Source organism: Lynx canadensis, chromosome D2 (assembly GCF_007474595.2).
Source record: "Lynx canadensis isolate LIC74 chromosome D2, mLynCan4.pri.v2, whole genome shotgun sequence".
NCBI lineage: Eukaryota > Metazoa > Chordata > Mammalia > Carnivora > Felidae > Lynx > Lynx canadensis.
Genome location: NC_044313.2, coordinates 38208836 through 38225977, shown reverse-complemented (window position 1 = coordinate 38225977; position 17142 = coordinate 38208836).

Sequence of the window (17142 nt, the reverse complement as noted above, 5' to 3'; positions counted from 1 at the left end):
GAAATTCCCAGCATTCTAAGGCAGGGAGAGAATCCAGGTCAAGAGTTCCCACAGCAAAACAGGTGTGGGCACAGTGAAGGCTCAGGAAACCCAAGGAGCATGTCAGATGGAACCCGGGGGGCCTGGGATGCAGAGAGCCCCATGTCAGGCCTGGGGTGGGGAGCAAGCATAAAGTGCAAACATCAGACTCAGATCTGGTAACAAAACCGTCCGAGGAAGAGCCAGAGGATCCCAGTGTTGTGACAGCTGCACAGGGGCAGCTCAGCACCGGGGATGCCTGTGTGGGGACAATGGGTCCTTTGTGGGTGCAAGGCAGGGGGGTGGTGCAAGGGGGCCTCTCCAGGACCCCGGGAAGGGAATGTTGCATGGGAAGGGCTGAGCATTACAGTTCACCAAACCCCATGTCTACCATGAATTGACAAGGCCTTTGACCAGCTTTAAAAACCAGTTTCCATCTCCTCATCCATATACCATAACTAAACTTCCATGTTGAAGCTTCTGTCTGGAAACTTGGGGTTTCTCTGGGCCTGGCATGTTGTAGAGACTGCCTCCTCCTTCGAGCCCAGAAGGGCATTCAGCACACACATGGCACACAAAACATAGACAATGTCCAATTCCACTCTGATCTGAATTAGGAAGGCAGGAGCCCCAAGGGCTCACCAGCCATGCTTTCTATAATTTTCTTAAGAGATTCAGGAGCAGGATTCAAGCTCTCCTCCTTTCACATCTTGCTGCTCTCATCCCTCATCACCCTTCACCACAAGCAGCCACCACGAGCCAGGTCCATAGGGCACAGCTACCCTTGGCCTCCATGACTCTGTCCTCAGAGAGTGGGCACTGTACCCTGTGCTGCTCACAAGCCACAGGCACAAAATCCTCCCCACCCCCCAATACCCCACCACAATCTGAGCCCAGAGTGTAAATTTCAGGGAATTTGAAGAACTTGGAATGAGCCAAGGGAGCTATAACAGAGAATAACTTAGAAGTAAGCCCACATCTGGCCACGAACTGACACTGTCTACCTTACTCAGGATCCTCTGTATGGCCAAATGTGACCAGCCACCAGAGCTAGCAAGGCCATGATCCGGCCTCCATCTGCTACTCATGGGGAATGTTTCTCAATTTGTTCAGAATTCAGACATTTGGGATACCTGGATCTGCTCACAGACCCCAACATCTCCCAAGTCCCACGTCCTGCCCCAGAATCCACCATTTCCCAGGATGATTGACCATAAAGGCCCATTCTCTTTAAGACAAACCCACTCCACTCAAGGTTGAGCCTTGGGGTCTTGACCTGACAGTCCACCATGAGGCACAGAGGATGGAGTGCAGATAGATGATGATGATGCTTGGGCAGAAGTGTTCCTTGTCGCCCAAGGGCCTTTCCTTCCCCAGACAAGTAGACATAGATTTGCCCCATGATTTGGGGAAGGAGAGTCAACTGTGGAATCAAAACACAAAGACAAGACAGACTTAGCTTCTTACTTTAAAAGGTACCATCCAGGTATGAAGCCAAATATTTGAAATAGAAAGATACAGAGTTGTGTTATCCACCACGACTACCATCCTCATCTTCAATGCATCCATATATGTGAAATGGGAAGCTAAGAATGTATCTTCTTTATATATGTAACCTATTGTATGTGTCTGTGGGTATCAGAGTGTACAGTGTGTGTATATGTGTGTGTCAGTATGTGTATGTGTGTGTGTGTGTGTGTCTTAGTGTCTCTGTGTGTGCAGGAGTATGTGTGCACCCTCCAAGCTGGGGAACTGAAGGAATTGATGGGAGAGGAAGCATAAGGCTCAGGCCCAGCACCAAGGCCACACTCTCCCCCCTTCCCTCTGTGGGCTGAGTGGACACAAAGCAGACTGTACTTGAAGTCTGAAGGTCTGATCTAGAACGGAAACCAGAGGACAGTAGCAGTGAGCCTCTTAGAGAGACCTGTGTCATCCAGCCTCAGGGGAGAAGTGGGTCTGAGTATGTCTAGGCACCAGAGGACCCATAACAGCCCCACCTGACCCACACAACAGGCAAGAGAGGCCATCCTTAAGTTGGAAAGGGACCAAGTGGGACTTGGAAGTTAGATAACTCGGGTGGATCTAGAAACTGGCATGTGGGAAATTGCATCAAAGAACCCACTTGGACAGCCTCACTGTCCACTGAGACCCAGTGGAGATTCTGCTACCACCTCAGCAGATCTCTCTGCCCAGGGAGCCAGGGAACCATAGGCATCGTTCCCAGAGCCCTGCCCAGCCCGTTTGTGGGTGGCCCAAGAGAATAAGAAACATAAATTGGAAATAGGCAGGGATCAGCAGAGGCCCCCGAGAGACCAAGGCCTTAGTAGAAGCCGGCCAGCCTGTGGTCCCAGGTGGGTGGCGGTGTCCAGCCCTCTACACTCTAGTTAGAACCAGTCCAAGGATACAGTGAGAGGGAACCAGTGAGTTTTAAACCTAAAAATGGTTGAGCAATCATTAACTCGGGAGAGTTAACCAGGAAGTGGTGATGTATCTGTATCAGGCAAAAAAGAGAAAGAAACTAGACGGGGATTACAGGAAATAATGGCAGTGCCGTTTCCTTTACAACCCAGGCTAACTGAGAGCTCTGGCCCACTACAAAGACATTTCCAGCAGTCCGCCAGTCTGTTTAATCGGCACCCTGAGTAAGTCCCCATGGAGAGGCTGCACCAGGTAGAATCCACCTACCCTGCCCTTCCCTGAAGGCCTGTCCCAGCCCATTGTCACACCAGTGTGACAGATGTCCAAAGCAAAGGAGAGAAAGCAGGTTCCATCAAAAACGCATGATTGTAATCTATGCTGCTGTTGCTGTTTTTAAAGGATTCTTTCGGACTCGAATGATCCGTGTGGAGTGAAAGTCAATAAACTTCAGACCATAAAACAGAGAGCAAACTGCTCCAAGTTTTCGGACGATTTTGCAGTGTAAAGCCCAATGCCGTTGGGAAAGGTTCCTAAGCGTGCCTGCACTGCCCCCTGCTGGAAAGTTCCCGCACCAACGCGCCTCGGCCACGGGCTGTCGGGGTGCACCGCGAGAGCGCTCAAGGACTCCCAGGGGTCTGAGCTTCCCCCGTAACCCGTCTGTCTTCACAAAACACTTCCGAGGCGACCTTCTAAGTAGAGCCGTTCTTAATTCTTGGAAATCGCTGCATCCGGACGCTGACTCGGGCCCGGGAGCTGCTCTGGGATCCCCAGCCGGACCTGCGGACCACAGAGCCCAGACCGGCCGGCTGACTGTGGGTTGCAAGCCTGGACCGAGGGGAAGCTCAAGGAGGTGATAACGTGTTTTCAAACAAGGATGAGCGGCTTGCTGCCATTGGAGTCCCCCGGGGCTGTCCCCCTACCGTCTGCTAGCACATCAGAAAAAGCGCCTTCCATAGCAGGGAAAAGGACCCCTACATGACATGGCTTCTGAGCCCGGGAAGTGACTGGGCCCAGCTTGGGAAGAGGACCCCAAATCTCTGATTGGGCACAAGTGCTTCCTGAGGGGGAGGGGCAGCAGCAGAAGCTGCACAGAGATAGTGTAAAAGTGCCATAATCAGGAAAATACAAACAAACCTTTGATAAACTACCCAACATTAAAGACCACGTTTGAAGGCTCCTGAATGTCCAACAATGTGGGAATGGGTATGTTATAATTAATAATAGCCATTTAACAGAGGGGACAGTTTTTATTTACTAATGTGACCACACTGTGCCTTTAAAATGCACCCCAAAAAACCAGAAATGTTCATGGTGACTTTGTTTGAGAGGATTAGTAACAAATTTTTCCACTTTGTATTCTCTATATTCTTATATTACAAGCTGTATTGTTCTTGTAATCCTAAAAACATCTTTATTTTTAAAAAGAACACTTGGAGGGGGCGCCTGGGTGGCTCAGTGGGTTGAGCGTCTGACCTACGTTCAGCTCATGATCTCTCGGTTCATGGGTTCGACACCTGCATCTGGCTCTGTGCTGACAGGTCAGAGCCTGGAGCCTGCTTCGGATTCTGTATCTCCCTCTCTCTCTGCCCCACCCCTGCTCACGCTCTGTGTCTCTCTCTCAAAAATAAATAAACATTTAAAAAATTTAAAAAAAAAAAAAAAAGAACACTTGGAAATAAGAGAGGCTATAGACACACAGGTTAGAGTACTTGACCTTGGGCAAAAAGAGAACTCCATCTGCTTCCAAAGAGGTGGAGGGTGGCCTACATGATGTCCGTTCTGGCAGCAGGGATACAGAAGAGCTGGGGGCTCAGGCCTGATTGTTCTCACTTCCTCATGAACAGGACAGGATGCCCTCTGTTGAGGAAAGGGCTGCTGGCCGAGAAAGGGGAGCCTGAGGAGTGGCCATGAGAGCTCAAAGGAGACACATAGGGGACAGGAGTCTAGTGGTCAGTCAGAGGTATAAATCTGGCTCTGGATGGCAGGCAGGGGCTGGCGGCCCCACTCCCCTGGCTTTGGGGCTATGGGCAAGCTCTTTATCATGGCTTTCCTGACTATTGAGGTTTGCCTTAATTTTTCTCAGCAATACTTTTGTAACTTTTAGTATAGAGATTTTGTATGTACTTTGTTAGGTTTCTTCCTAGGTATTTGATGGGGTTTTTTTTTTAGTTTTTTTACTTATTTACTGTGTGAGACAGAGAGAGAGAGTGGGGGAAAGGTCAGAGATAGAGGGAAAGAAAAGAATCCCAAGCAGGTTCCGAACCGTCAGCGCAGAGCCCAATGTAGGGGCTTGAACCGTGAGACCATGACCTGAGCCGAAACTTAACGGACTGAGCCACCCATGTGCCCCCTAGATATTTGATATTTTGATGCCGTTGTAAAAAAATACTTTATTTCATTTTCTAATTTGTTGCCATTATGTATGAATACAAATAATTGTTTATTGACTGTGTCCTGTTACCTTGCCCAGTTCCAGTATTATTCTAGTAGTTTTATTTTATATTCCATAGGATTTTCTACATACACGCAAGTGCGCTTGGTCAAGATCTTGCTCTCATAGTCAAGAGGAGATGTAGCTAAATATTATTAAAGCTGCACAGAAAGATGCAAAGATCATAAAATACATAATGACAAAGTGCTGTGGGATATCTAAGAGCTCTAGAACCACTGGGTAACATGAAACCCTTAGGTTCACAACCAGCTCTGTTTTTCACAAAGTGAAACATAACTACCAGAATTAAGCTTCACAGCTCCGTGACACCGGCAAGGTTGTTGTCATTATTTGAGACCCAATGGTCCCAATGGTCTGCCCAGTGTTGCAGAATGATGGATCTCTGCTGGGTGCGTGATTTTTATATTTGTACACTTCCCACCATTGGGCCAAAGATGGTCCTTGGAAGTTATCTAATGATAAAAAACATTAAGCTGGAAAGGACCTCTGATGAACCTCTTTTCTAATTTAGCACTGCTACTCTAGAAGATTGTTTGCCCTCTTGAGGCACAGACGTGATCAGAGCCAGTTAATTATGCCCCTCTGGGTTTCGGAAGCACTTTCAACACACAGAAGAGAAGCAAAGTCCCTCCCTCTCCTGTGCTCTTCAACCGGACTTGACCTACAGTCTGACCCAACATCTATTTCCTGTTCGGAAATCCACTACTTTTTTTCGTGGAAACTATACCAACTTAACCAATTCATTCTATAAATTCCATGTTTTTTTCTTTCCCCACCGGGACCCTAGGATTCTCCTTTTGATGTTCCCTCCTTTGGAGGGTGAACAAACCAGAATCTCGTCGATCCCTTCCAAACAATACCATTTAAGCCTCCAGCAGTCTGCTTCCCTGGGGTCTGTCAACAAAACAAACAGCCCAGAACTCATCCAGGACTTCTTAGGAAAGAAAAGGGAGGGAAAAGAAACTTAAAACTACTGTGCCCTCTGGTGGTCATGACAGAAACCAAACATACCAAAATATCAAATTTCCCAAAAGTTCTTAAGCTACATTTAAAAATATTTGCTTATAATTTTATAAAATATACCTTTACCATCAATTATATCTTTATAAATGTTACAAAATAAGTTATATCTATAATTATTAAATCTACTCTTTAGATTTACTAGTACTCTTTTTTTTTACTCTTTCTTAATTACAGTACTATTTGTACCTATTTGATCTGTTTTTCTTGATCTTTTCTTCAGTGAGTTGTCTTTTTGAGGTTTATAATTTTAAGGTTTTCTTTTCTAATATGTTTTTTTTCCTTTTATTCATATTATTTTTATCTTATACTTCTTTCAATCCCCTTTCCAAGAAATGCATATTGAATGTTTTTTGGTTTTTTCCTTTAGTGATAATAAAAACACTACATGTGAATTTTCTCTTGAATACTGTTTTGATAAAAATTACAGATTTTGGGAGTACCTAGGTGGCTCAGTCTGTTAAGCATCTGACTCTTGATATCTGCTGAGGTTGTGATCTCACAGTTGTGAGATCAGGCCCCACGTCGAGCTCCACATTGAGCGTGGAGCCTACCTTGGATTGTCTCTCTCCCTCTCTCTTTGCACCCCCCAAAATAAATATACAAACTTTAAAAAATTACAGATTTTCATATGTAGTGTTGTCATTTAATAAACAACATGTTGCTGTATTTCTTAATTTCCCACTTTAGCCAATTCTTATTGATGGAATTGAGCACATTTTTTAATTTTTATTTACATTTTAGTTAATTAACATATAGGGTAATATTGGTTTCAGTAGAATTCAGTGATTCATCGCTTAAATATAACACCCAGTGCTCATCCCAACATGTGCCCTCCTTAACACCCATCACCCATCTAGCCCATCTCCCTACCTACCTCCCTTCCATCAACCCTTAGTTTGTTCTCTAAGAGTCTCTTGTGGTTTGCTTCTCTCTTTCCTCCTTTTTCCCCCCTTCCCATATGTTCATCTGTTTTGTTTCTTAAATTCCACATGAGTGAAAGAATTGAATACATTTTAAATGACACAATTTTGCAATTTCTATTGAAACATTGATTGTTATTAGCTTGCTATATTATGGGAAGAGTTTGTGGCCTTAAGATTTTTGTTTATTTTTTGTAATGTGTTGGTTGTCTTCATACTGTAATGAATTAGGCTTTGTAAAAATTTCAGACAGTAGAAAGTCTTTCAGACTCAGATTCTCTCAATTCATTCTATTTTATTGTTTTGTAATATATACTTAATTTTTGCCAGCTTGATTTAATAATATTAACTGAGAATGGTAAATTCAAATTTCTAAACAGCATATTTTGTCAAATACTCCTTAATTCTAAATGTTATATACCTTTGTGTCAAAAAGTAACAAAGTTCATAAACTTTTTAAAACACTGTCTTTAATAAAATCATAATTTTTGTTAAATGCTACATATATATAGCCAATTTCTGTTGACTAAACAATGCTTAATATCAACAATGCTGTGTTTGTATTTGATAAGGCCTTTCAGGGTTATTTTGTTTCAGGTGCTCCTACCGCAGTCCAATGCATATCCTGTCAAGATGACCCAGGGAGTTGGAAGAAGCAAGGCATTTGGAATCAGAACTGGGCAGAATCCCAAACTGAGCATTTCATGGTTGTGAGACCCTGGATGTGCAATGGACACCTCTCTAAGATAGAGAGAGTGCCACTGCCTGCTACATGGGATTGTCGTGAGGAATAAATTATATGTAATATACATAAATGTCTACGGAGACACATCTGTTTCCAAAAGCATCAGTCTTGGGACTGTTCCCAAGTACATTCTTGGGAGCTTTTTTTTTTTTTTTTTCCCTAGAGAGAGAGAGTGAGCACAAGAGGGGGAGAGGAGAAGAGGGAGAGAGAGAGAGAATCTGAAGCAGGCTCCGCACTCAGCGCAGAGCCCAAGCAGGGCTCAGTTTCACGACCCTGTAATCCTGACCTGAGCCGAAATCAAGAGTTGGACACTCAGCTGACTAAGCCACCCCACCCAGGACACCCATTCTTGAAAACTTTTGTGTAGTCACTATGGGCTAGTATTTATTGGGGACCCAATATGCACAATGAATTGTAATTTTTAGGCTAATCAACATTTAGGAACCTATCCTGGAAATCCAGGGGAAGGAAGGTCACACATTGTGGAGTGGCAGAGAGGCAAGAGCGGGGGTGGCAGATCTAATAGTTAGTTAGGAATAACACTGGGAGGATAGGGTTTGTTGGAATGTGGGAGGTGAGAGGGGAGCTTCTTTGGCATCAGAGGATACATACTGTGAACATTCCCAATCCACACCCAATATTTTATATATAGTAATTCCTTGTGTATTTCTTGTCTTTAGATGAGTGAATGTATTCCCACTTGCATCCATCTTTTACTAAGGTTAAACAGGAAAACAGTTCAGTTCTAATCCTCTGGTTGTTATCCTAAAACAGTATCAGCCTCATTTAAAATATCTTAAAATAGCAATGAATGCACAAAATCCTATTTGCCCTTTAGATAAGTGGAAGACTAATGATTTTTGGCTTCTCTCAATCCACTTTCCCATTCCTTCCTATTGTCTCATTACCTAGTCTGTAATCTTAAGTGCTGGCTTAGAATGATACTATCTGGAGAGCCTGGATAGCTCTAGGTGTCTGACTCTTGATTTTGGCTCAGGTCATGATTTCACTGTTCTTGGGATCAAGCCTCACACCGGACTCTGTGCTGAAAGTGCTGAACCTGCTTGGGATTCCCTCTCTCCCTCTCTCTCTGCCGCTTCCTTGCTTAGGGCCTCTGTCTCTCAAAAAAATAAACAAATAAACATTTTTAAAAAGAGAAATCTCCTCTCAAATTTAAAAATAAATGAATAAATAAATACATAAATACATAAAATGATACTATCTTGAGGGTGGGGGAGGGATAGATGAAATATGTGATGGGGATTAAGGAGTGCGCTTGTCATAATGAATACCGGCAGATGTATGGAATGGTTGAATCACTAGTTTGTTCACTGGAAACTAAGACAATACCGTATGTTAAGTGTACTGGAATTTGAAATGTTGTGTTAAAAATTTTTTTAATTATTTTAATAAAATAAAATGATACTATCTTCTCTCCCAGTGTGTGTGTGTGTGTGTGTGTGTGTGTGTGTGTGTGTATGCATTGTTGTTATTGTTGCTGTTACATCCATTTCTCTTAGTCCACCAGATTTGTTAATAATTTAGCCTTACCTATTGGGATTTGGTGATTTTCTTTAATCTCCAATTTCTCCAAGTGGTTTTGAGGCCCACCAAGAGCTTTTATCTCCCAATAAGACTGATGGTTCTGTTGTGTTACTTAGTTAGTATGGTGTCTCCTGTTGGGTGTCCAAGAAAGGAGACCCTGAGACAAAGACTTAGGAGCAAGTAAGTTGAGAAGCACAGTTAGGCAGTGGGAAAATGAATGAGAAATGGAAGGAAAAACTGTGGGTAAATGGGATACAAGCCTGCTGGTCCCTCTGGGAAATACAGAACACACTCCAGAATTGCACAGCTGGGAAGGGAGCAAGCTGGGATATTTCTCCATGAATTCCTATTCCTCCTTGGTTGAAGGTGATTCCTGAAGACATTAAATCCCCACCACTTGAGGTCTGCCACACTCAAAAAAAGCCAGGCAAATTCCTATGGCCAAAGAAAATCCTTAAGCCAGGAACTTGGGTTCTTGAGGTAAGGAGCCCTCCACAAATGGGAACCTTGCCCACTGAAGCTTACGGTGAACTCAGGAGATACAAGAGGGGCACCAAGAGCATCTGCTAAGGGTGGTATTTTATAAAGTCCCACAAGAAACACTTGGCTTTGCCAAGTGGACATGTTTGGGAGTAACCGCACAGTGGTGCTGCTTGTCCTTGGAGCCTGTGCCATGAGAACACCCTCCCCAGAGACCTCCAGGCCTGTGAACAAGAAGAGAGTCCCCAAATTACATCAACTTCCTCTTTAGTTGTAGAAAGATTACAGAAAAATAGTATGTCTCTTGCTTTGTGAGTAAGCACTTTTAAATGTTAAATATTTTGTAACTAAATACTTTAAAGTTTTATCACTAAAGGCATTTCTGAAAATGTTACTCAGAAAAATGTAGGAAAATACTTTCTAACAGCTTGTTTTATGAGTTAAAACATCTCATTTCAACTCCTAGTACAACAAATTTTATTTTAAAAGCATTCTAGTTAGTAAACCAGCAAGTTCAGAATCAAATACTGGGAAAGTCATAAACGTCTACCAACATTTGTATACTATACAATGGAGTATTAGTCAACCATAAAAAAGGATGAGCTCTGTCATTTGCAATAACTTGGATGGACCTAGAGGGTATTATGCTAAGTAAGGTAAGTCAGAAAGAGAATATGGTTTCACTTAAATGTGGAATATAGAAAACAAATGAATAAATAAAAAACACAAAACAAGAAAAAAAAACAGAATCAGACTTAGAAACGCTAATTGATGTTGCCCGAGGGGAGGAGAAGTGGGTATAGGAAAAACAGGCAAAGGGGAGCAGGAGATACAGGCTTCCAGTTATGGAAGGGATAACTCATGGGAATAAAAGGTACAGCACAGAGAATATAGTCAATGGTACTGTAGTAGTCTTGTGTGGTGACAGATGGCAGCTATGCTTATCGTGAGCATAGCATAACACATAGAGTTGTTGAATCACTATGTTGTATACCCAAAACTAATGTAACATTGTAGGTCAACTGTACTCAAGTTAAAAAAAAAAAAAAAAAACTTACCGACATTTGAAATGCCAACTACAACACTTTTTAATAGTTGAAATTTTTAAATAGCTGGAAGGATTTCAGAAATAAAAAAAAAAGGACACAAGCACAAATGACATGTTCACATGTGCCCACTGGCATATTTTGCCAGATATTTACATTTTTTAATGAAAAATATGTCCCAAAATGGTATAGCATAAACCATTTTCTCAATTAGAGTCCATTTCCATAGTGCTCTGAAAACAGCAGTCTTTGATAACGTGAAGCATACATTTAGCACTCACCCTACAATTTATCTTTTCTCTTGTTAAGTAAACACTAGGACTTCTGTTTTCAGAAATGGAATAACCATCAAAGTACGCTTGAGTGTCTGAAAAATACTATGCACTTGAGTGCGCCTGGTTTCCATAATGAAAAGATGCACTCAACTCATAGCAATTTTATCAGATTTGAACATTTGGAAAGATACTTTCATTACCAAGTTCTGCACCACCACCACCTCCATCATGCATTTATCACTAAGATGGAAGTTTCTGAAAGAAAACAAATCTATGTAGCTGTTCTTTAGGCCTGAAGAACTTAGATCTTGGCGGAGCATTCAAGAAATTTTTAAAAGCTCTGGAATCTAGACAGGCTACATGTGTGACCTACCAATGAAGGCTCCCACAGGTCACGATCAGGGTCTTTCAAGACAGTGGTTCTATGTTGAGTTTAATCTATATTTAGAAGAACTCTAATGTTTGTTATGAACCCTCAATGCAAGTGAGATAACTTCGGGTCTGAAAGTGACCAGCTCTGTCCTATTGTATTCTTACAAATGAAACGTGTTGAAATGAGGAAGGAAACTTTAGCTGAAGTGCATCTGCTAAATATAAAATGACACTTTACCAGTAACAATCTCTTGTTTGTCTTGGAAGAAGAATTATTTTTATCTTCAAATGCAAAGACTCATGGGTTTCAAATTCAGCTCTCAAAGTCACTGCAAAAGTTTAGGTCAATTGCAAAGCAAGGGAACAGCCTACAAGACCACCTCACTTCTGACATCAGTTTCAGGTTTGTGGAGTTCCCAAAAACCCCCTCAGTTTTGACAGCGTTGCTTTCCCAGAATTCGTGTGACAATACGCACAGCGTATTGCCAGCCAAGGAAGTTCGCTTGAGCCTTGATGTCCAGACTGTTTATTTGGAGTCCATCACACAGACGTGATTTATTGTCCATGTGGCCAATCTCAATCTCCATGTAACCCCAAACTCCCACCCGATGTCATACTATTGCTACCTGGAGTGTCCAGGTCCCATCCTGAGACTATCTAGTGTGGCAGCCCACACCCTAAATCACATTTTTATACTACTCGGTATAATCGAAAGCTTCATGGCAGATGAAGACACCATCAAGCATGACATTCCAAGAGCTTAGAGGTCCCCTTCCGGAACCCAAGGACAAAAGTCTGACCTTTTGGGGGCAAGGTTAAATTCTTTACTACACAGTAAAGTCAGGTGTATGATGATTACAATTGCTTGGTTTATATTTCAAGACATGTGTTTGACTATTCTGAAACATGGTCGAAGCTTGTAAAGCCTTTAAAACCAACAGTTGCAGGGGTGCCTGGGTGGCTCAGTCGGCTGAGCATCTGACTTCAGCTGAGGTCATGGTCTCATGGTTCACGAGTTCGAGCCCTACATTGGGCTCTGTGCTAACAAATAGCTCAGAGCCTGGAGGTTGCTTCAGATTCTGTGTCTCCCTCTCTTTCTCTCCCCCTCCCCTGCTCATGCTGTCTCTCTCTGTCTCTCAAAAATAAATAAGTGTTTAAAAAAATGTTTTTTTTAAACTTTAAACCAACAGTTGCATTTTTTACTTATTTTAAAATAAAAACCATAACTTTTTTACTTCCATTACAGCAAATAAAAATAAAACTAATTTTTAAGTTTTACTTGGAAAGGAAAATGAATAAGAAGGGAAAAAAGAAGAGAGGGAGGCCAATCATTTGTATGTCCTTACGTTTACCTTGCATTTTAATGTCATCACTCCCAACAGATTTTACTTTCTTCTTTAAAGTGAGGAAATGCCACAAATAAGAGAAGATGAGCGAGACACAATGACCAAATGCAATGTGGGATCCTGGACTGGACCCAGGAACAGAAAACGAACACTAGGGATAAAACTGGTGAAATTTCAGTAAGACCAGTGGTTTACAGCAAGTGTTACTGTTGGGTATTGTGTCAATGTTAATTTCCTGGTTTCCATTGTTGTTATAATTCTCTCAGTTGTTATTATGAGGGAAAGCTGCGTGAAAGATAAATATGACAACCCCTGTATTGTTCTCGGAACTCTTCTGTAAGTCTAAAATTGTCTTGAAAAAAAAAAGTTAAAAGAAAAAAAGTTTTAAATGATCTATCTCTGTTTACTCACGGATTCTCTAAAATAATCATTTTAGTCTTTTCAGAGGTCAACCAAGTCTTTGATGAAAAGTAAGTACTATCTGCCCTGAAAGTTCACTTGCGCCATTTTGCAAGTTCACAGACCCACATGCGGCCCATCCACGGGCCCCCAGTGAAGAACCCAGGCTCCAAGGGCTGCAGCTAGGAATTGGGTGTGGCTGGAAATGACATCCAACAGATTATCTGAGCAGAACAACTTCTGTCTCTCCCTGCAGTCCCAGTCATGCCCTCACCATCTGGCTGCTTGGGAGGCCTTCCTACAAAATGGGCTTACAGAAACACAGTACTTCATGCTCGCCCTTGACAGCTCCTCAAATGGGTCATTATGAGAGGACTACACTCACCCACACAACAAAGGCCACCTCCTCTGTCTGGGCCAAGCAGCACCATAAGTATATCCCAAAGGGATCCTAAAGACAGCCCCACTAAGTGATACCAAAAAGGATAATCAGCTCTGAGCATTAAAGCCTCAGCAGGAAAGAATGGCCTGGGCCCTAGCACTGGAAATAGACCCAAATATATACTAAGTGTGGGGCATCAATCCCTACCCCCAAACTGCCCCTCCCATCTTCTGCTTTATAAGCAACTCCATCAAGAAACTGAATGAAGAAAGGCATAACTAGTTACATGCCAGAAATAAACGGCAAGGATAAAAATCTGTCTGAAGCCTGCACAAATAGTTTCCACAAGGACGAATGATTTAGACTTGAACAGCTGGGGGAGTTACAAAGTTACAAAAGTGAAGATGCACACACTAGGCGTCTCTAGTGCCGAATTATTAGTATCAGGTAAGAATAGTGAGATCAAACACAAGACATATTTGCTCGAAGGGACAGAAGCAGCTGTAGAGAACAGGAATGGCTAGTCCAACGAGAGGCCAGGATGACTTCCAGCCCTGAGAAATAGCTAGCAAGTCAAGAGACACTTGGATGGCTCTAGCTGAGAATTCAACAAACTTACCAGAGAATTGCATTAAAGCACAGATCCCTCTCTTTCAATAGGGTCAGCTCCTCAAGCCTGGCCACTGGTCAAAAGGGGCCTGAGAGACAGCCAGCTCTCTGCCAAGCCCTGGCCTCCATGATGGACATAGTGGGATGGTTTTGGAGGGATGGGAAGGCTGCTTAGTTCAGTGAGTATACAGAACAGGGGGACGGAAGACATAAAACACGGCTGTTGACAAATGACTAAAGGGGCTTGCATTTTTGGCAGGGACTAGAATAAACACAGACTTGAGACATAATGAGAATTGTTCTGATAAACTCTTCCAGGAGGGCAAATTCTACCATTCTAGACCCAAAGACTGCTCAGAACTATGGCAGCAAGGGAAGGACTTGAGCATCATGCCATCTCATGGAAACTTCCGGGGCAGCCCCTCCCTTCAAAGAAACCACAAGTCCCTTGCAAGTCAATAACTTACTTTATAAACTTGGATCCTGCAGCTTTCATTCCACATTTAGGATACAATTATCTGATTTTTGCCTCCCTGGGGAAAATATCCTAGACATAGTATGTACATTTTTAGGACTTTTCGATACATATCACTACACATCTAATCCGAAAGACTGTCTCAGTCTACACATGGATGAAAACGTCCATTGCCCTACTCCCTTCTGTAATTTTTGCCATTAAGTAGTTAGGGAAAAAAATTTCCTATTTCACCTGGCATTTTATTTTTTTTTTTTTAATTTTTTTTTTCAATGTTTATTTATTTTTGGGACAGAGAGAGACAGAGCATGAACGGGGGAGGGGCAGAGAGAGAGGGAAACACAGAATCAGAAGCAGGCTCCAGGCTCTGAGCCATCAGCCCAGAGCCTGACGCGGGGCTCGAACTCGCAGAGCGCGAGATCGTGACCTGGCTGAAGTCGGACGCTTAACCGACTGCGCCACCCAGGCGCCCCTCACCTGGCATTTTAAAAAGATTAATAGCAAGTCTGAGAATTTTTCTTTAATTCTATTTTTTTCTTTTGTGAGGTGCTGTCCTTTGCCAGATTTCTAATGAAATGGTTTTTTTTTTGTATGTTATCTTTAAATATGACAGTTACTAATATTTTCCCAGCTTGTCATATTTTACCTTCATAAATGGTGTTGACACACAGAAGTGTTGGATTTTAATACAGTCAAATCCAGCAATCTTATTCTTTATTATTTCTACCTTTGTTACCATGGTTAGGAAAGCCTTTCCTAAGCCAAGATTATAAAAATATTAATCCACACATTCTTCTGGGCCTTTTGTGGATCTGAGTTTTACATTTTGTATTTAATCCATCTGGAGGCTATCTTGACTATAGTAAGATTAACGTTTCACTTTATTTCTCTCCCAAATGTTTAGCCTTTTGTCGTTAACACCATTTATTGAATTATCTGTCCTTGCCTACCGTTCTGAAATGCACGCAAAGTCGGGAAAGAGTTCTTCAGCAATTGTTCAAATCTACACTGCCGACACCATCACCCGGATCCCCCGCCTCCTGTTGAGTGTGGGCCTTAAGTTGCTGGTGGTGGTTGAAAACTGGGCCCCATTTAGGCTGAGGGTGAAGACTGCTAAGTGTCTGTCTAGGGAGCATTAGGTTGCATCAACTCCAGGCCTAACTGCTTTCTCCCCTATTTCCATTCAATATGCCTACTTTCCCGAGACTCCTTAAGAGAATTTATGTAGATTTGTGAAAAAAGTAACTACAAGTCCTCCTTTACAGCCACCTTTTCCCACCAAAGCTTTGTCATCTACTTTCCTGGTGAGATCTGAAACTTGTCCTAATGTCCACAGCTGATCCTGCCCTCCACAGAACCAACAGACCCAGAGTGACTTCCAGGCGCCTGGTGCTGTCTATCAGCAGACGAAATGACTCCTGGTCCTGGGGTCTGGGAGGTGATGCACGCAGCCCTACTGGCACGGCCTTGGGAGAGAAGAAAGCAGAGACATTCATACAGCATCGCCGAATCAGACATTAGGTCTGGCTTTTGCTGTGTGCTTCCTGGGCTTTGAAAAAATAAGAGTATGTGGCTGCTCTACAAGGAAGAGACAGAGTAGGGATTGTGCCCCATCCCCTGATGCAATACCCCTTTCTCTCCCTGACTCTGGAACGAATGACAGGAGGCACCACAGGGAGCTCTGCAGTGGTGCTGAGGGGTCTTTCAGGAGTAGGAGATGTCAGGGAAGTTTCCACTGCACACGCAGGGACCTCTCAGTGAGGCAACTGCTGGCCCAGGTTTTAAAGAAGGTAGTGTGTTTGTTTCTCAACTAGACTGTCAGCTCCCTTCATAGAAGGGAGTGCATCTTCGCATTTGTGTCCCCAACATCCATCGCAGTACCTGAGACTTAAAACAGGCTCAGCATGTGCTCACGTCGGCAGCACATACACCAAAATGGGCCCGGCACACACAGATTCAATGAACTTAAGTAATGATGTATTACTGGTGATGGTAATGACTAATATTACTTAACACTTTGTATATGCTCTGTGAAATTAATTTTTGGTTCTGTTTTGCTTAACAGGTAGGTGGCTTTGGGGTAAAGGACAAGAACATAATAGCAAGAGGAGACAGGTCTCCAACTAGAAGCTCTGGAGGAGGGAGCCTGAAGAGAGGTACAAAGAGCAAGAGAGCTCCAGGAAGAAGGAAAGCAAAGGTGATTCCAAGAAAGAGCGAGCCCCAGGCAACAGCAGCCTCCGTCCTCAGGAACTTTGCAGCCATCCTTCCCTGTCCAAATCCCCTCTTGGGGAGGCCAGGATCCTATAAAAGTGCACTTGAAGGGGTCTTAGGGCATTTTTAGAGATCCTTTATCTCGTAGATGCTCAAAAGCAATCTTGTCCCTTCGCAGTATCACACGACGGGACTAAGGACTTCATGCCTGTGTCTGAGTGGGCTCTGCACAGACGCCCCATAAAAAAAAAAGAGCTCTTGCTCCATGTGCTGGTTTTCAGGACTTAAAATTTCTCCACGTTTCAGTTAGGTCTCCAGTTAAGAAGAAAAATCTAATTTGTTACCCTACAAAACACTGTTTTCTCTCCATAATTTCTCCATGAGAAATTTCTCCATAATTCACAAGGTATATGAAGAATAACTTTT